We start from the raw sequence: 3,873 nt of genomic DNA, 5'->3' as shown, positions 1-3,873 counted from the left end.
GTGCCTCATTTACCCGTTCATACAGCTCTATACTAGATCTGTGCCTCATTTACCCGTTCATACAACTCTATACTAGATCTATACAAAGACAATGGAACAAATCATTGTAAAGAGACTCATCAGAGCTTTATGACGTTCAGACACTGAAGGGACATCAGGGGCAATGAGGGTTCAATGTGTTGCCCAGGGACACTTCAGCATGTGACTGCTGGTGGATTTGAACCCTCAACTTTTGCATTGGAGGACGACTGCTCGAACCACTCAGCCACAGCCTCACCATGAAGAAATACACTAAACTGAAAATACACTAAACTTAGAATATAAAGTGAGAATATAAACTGAGAATATAAACTGGGAATATAAAGTGAGAATATAAACTAGGAATATAAACTGGGAATATAAACTGGGAATATAAAGTGAGAATATAAACTGGGAATATAAAGTGAGAATATAAACTGGGAATATAAAGTGGGAATATAAACTGGGAATATAAACTGGGAATATAAACTGGGAATATAAACTGGGAATATAAACTGAGAATATAAACTGGGAATATAAACTGGGAATATAAACTGAGAATATAAACTGGGAATATAAAGTGAGAATATAAAATGAGAATATAAACTGGGAATATAAACTGGGAATATAAAGTGAGAATATAAACTGGGAATATAAAGTGAGAATATAAACTGGGAATATAAACTGGGAATATAAACTGAGAATATAAACTGGGAATATAAACTGAGAATATAAAGTGAGAATATAAACTGGGAATATAAACCGGGAATATAAACCGAGAATATAAACTGGGAATATAAACTGAGAATATAAACTGGGAATATAAACTGGGAATATAAACTGGGAATATAAACTGAGAATATAAACTGGGAATATAAAGTGAGCACTAATGGTACAAAACAAACAACAGCAGCACGAACATGAGTGTGTGTGAGCAGATGAAGACTAATTGGGAACGATCTGGTAAAAGAAACGTATTCACAGCATCAACTTCAAGCTTTTAAAGTTGGTGCTGTGAACTTTTGACTCTTAAACAAGTTTAAATATAAGCAGAGCAAATCACGGGGGTGGGTCGGGGACATTTTCTTGAGTCTTATCAAAAGGCCCAGTTTGAAAGTAATTAAATCACAAGGTTTCCAAATTTATATATTCAATTCCAAAATGAGGTACACACTTAATGCAAACAAAACACTCGCAACCTTTAGTCAACCAATACGAGTGTAATTTCAAGCAAATATATTTAAATTGGTGCATTTTCAATTCCAAATGGCTCGTCCATCACCACCAACATATTTTCAGTCATTCTGGATATTTACGTAGGTAAACAAACACTTTTGTTAAAGGATAAATCAACTATAAATAGGAAAGAATAGAGGATTGTGGTCGTGATCTTTTAACTGGTCTTCAGTGCATATTTGGCAGTCGGTGCCTTTAAACGTTGTGTAGGAACTCCAACATGAGCTGATAAGATGTTGGACAGATCACGTTTAATGCGATGGCTAAATGCTAATGTAATTTCATAAAGGACCACGCAGACTGCCAGAGATATGATCAGCCACTTGTGTTTCAGAAGACTGTTTGTTTGAAGGGGATGACGAACTCTTTTTTTGTTATTGTCCAAGTTATTCACCAAAAATTGCCACTTACAGTCGCTAAGAGCTGGACGTTTCATCTCCAAGCTTCCTCTGGTCTTTGCTACTCATTCCATTTCTACTTCCTGCAGAAGTGCCACCACTTCATTAACCTTGGCAGGCATGAGATAAGAGAGGCGGTGCATCAAAGCTGCCGGCCCACAGAGAGGACAGAGCCCTGCATGTCTCCACTACACAGCAGCATCATCATGCACTCAGACCACAAGCCGCATCCAACACTCTGCCACACAAAAAGGCTTTTTAAACCATCGTTCAGATGTTTTATTTAGTATGGGTGTCTGTGGAAGTATGGCAGGATGTTTTAAATATAATTCATAGCACTGTGTCAGAGGTTTCAGAAGCAATTGACAGGAATGCTCATGTCTTTAAATTGTTTTCATAGCCCAGTTACAAGAGGAGTTCAAGTACAGAGCATCGTCTTCCCTCAGACCTAAACACGTAACGCTTCATGAAAAGGAACATTACAAAGACAGACAATCAAATCCAACTTCAGCTCATCGACTTCCTGAAAAGTGCACAAGTAGACGGATGGAATGTATTAACAAGAGTCACAACATTGTTTTACTTGCACCACATACAAATCTCTCTGGTGCATTTAATCCTTCTACCCACAGTTTCCCAGAAACGGAGGATAGAAATGATTTTTTCTTTGGTGGAAACGGCAAATCCCCGTCTGGATTCTGTTAAAAGGCTTAAAATGTCACTAAATGCCAAAGCAGAGACTCTTGCTAACACGCAGGTCTTAAAGACAAGACGCTAAAGCGTTGAAAGTTACCTGAAATTGATGAGGTTAATATTCTTATCGCAAACCGAAGCTTCTGAGAGAGAGCGTGTTGGAAATAGCCAGGTAACCCTTCGCACAGAAGGCTATCACGCGGATTAGCTGTATCAACACCAATTACACATTTTATTGTTTATTCTTTTTTAGACAACATGCCACGTGCATAAATTAAAAGGATTGGGATGCTGAGCGCGGGTACTTGCCACAGTATCGCCACACGTGTGCATTTCTGTAAAGACGACAAGAAAATATCCCCAAAATATGTCCAAATGCTGAAAGCTGCTTGTAAATGAGTAATTTGCCATGAATATCCTTCTCTATCCCTTTTACGGCTAAATGAAATTCCAAACCACATTATACAAGCATGGAAGAGTCTGTCAGTGAAATTTGAAATAGGGGACAAAGGGGCCACCGAGCAAATGGGTTTTTGTCGCTGCCATCCTTGGAGTTGTCTGGCAACGTGAATCTGAGGTAAAATACGGTGCATTAAGTTGAGCTCTGAGGCAGCACAGAGCAGGGACAGTGAGACATTCCCTATCTATTAAGTCTTACGTTATGTATATATTGTGTTTGGGAGGAATTCTACTGATCCACAAAAGCAGCAGGGAAAGGATAAGAGCGAGTCCCTAAGACCAGGCGGTAAGCAAGTGCAGCGCAGCATCTCCAGCAAGTTGAAAGTTGCTGTGCGCTTAAGGAGAAAGTCTGGCACAATCCTGCATGCCGGCTGATAACATGGATGGATTAAGGATGTTTAAGGGAAGTGAAAATTATTCATTTAAGATGGAAGAAAGCTGCACTTGTCAAAGTCTACCAGTCATGGACTTTATACATTTCATTTCCACTAGCCGGCATGCATAATTTCCCCTCAATGCAAATTTCAAACACTGAATATTGCGAGTGCGTTTACGCCGCTCCCCGACAGTAAATAGATAATCTCCGCCGAACAGGGAACAAAAACAATGCAATTTGGTGCGCAGAGGTGTGGGAATCTAATTTAGTGCAGGGAAAATACAAGTCAAACAATCGCTTTCATTGGAAATCCTGCTCGGATCAAAAGATTCTGCGTTTTCATGCTCATTCCAAAAGTAATGGTAACAAATGCTCTTGCGTCAGTACAGACACAGAGCATCATCACCATTTCAAGTGAAAGTCTTGGCCTCGGTGTCGGTACAGGAGCCGGTGTGTATTCACCCCCCCCCCCCCCACACACACACACACACAAACATTATGATCTGGGATGAAAATAAAATCTCCAGCCTGAATGGCCAATAAATTAGAAGCACGCTTCTCGTTTACTCATCAGAGCTAATGAGGCTGATAAAATTACCTCGAGGATCATAATTACAGGCTAGTGGCAGAGGCTTGAACCAGGGAAACACACACACACACACACACACACACACACACACACACACACACACA

This window comes from Nematolebias whitei, chromosome 15 (genome assembly GCF_014905685.2).
Source record: "Nematolebias whitei isolate Nwh7 chromosome 15, NemWhi1, whole genome shotgun sequence".
Lineage (NCBI taxonomy): Eukaryota > Metazoa > Chordata > Actinopteri > Cyprinodontiformes > Rivulidae > Nematolebias > Nematolebias whitei.
This window is presented reverse-complemented; position numbering follows the sequence as displayed.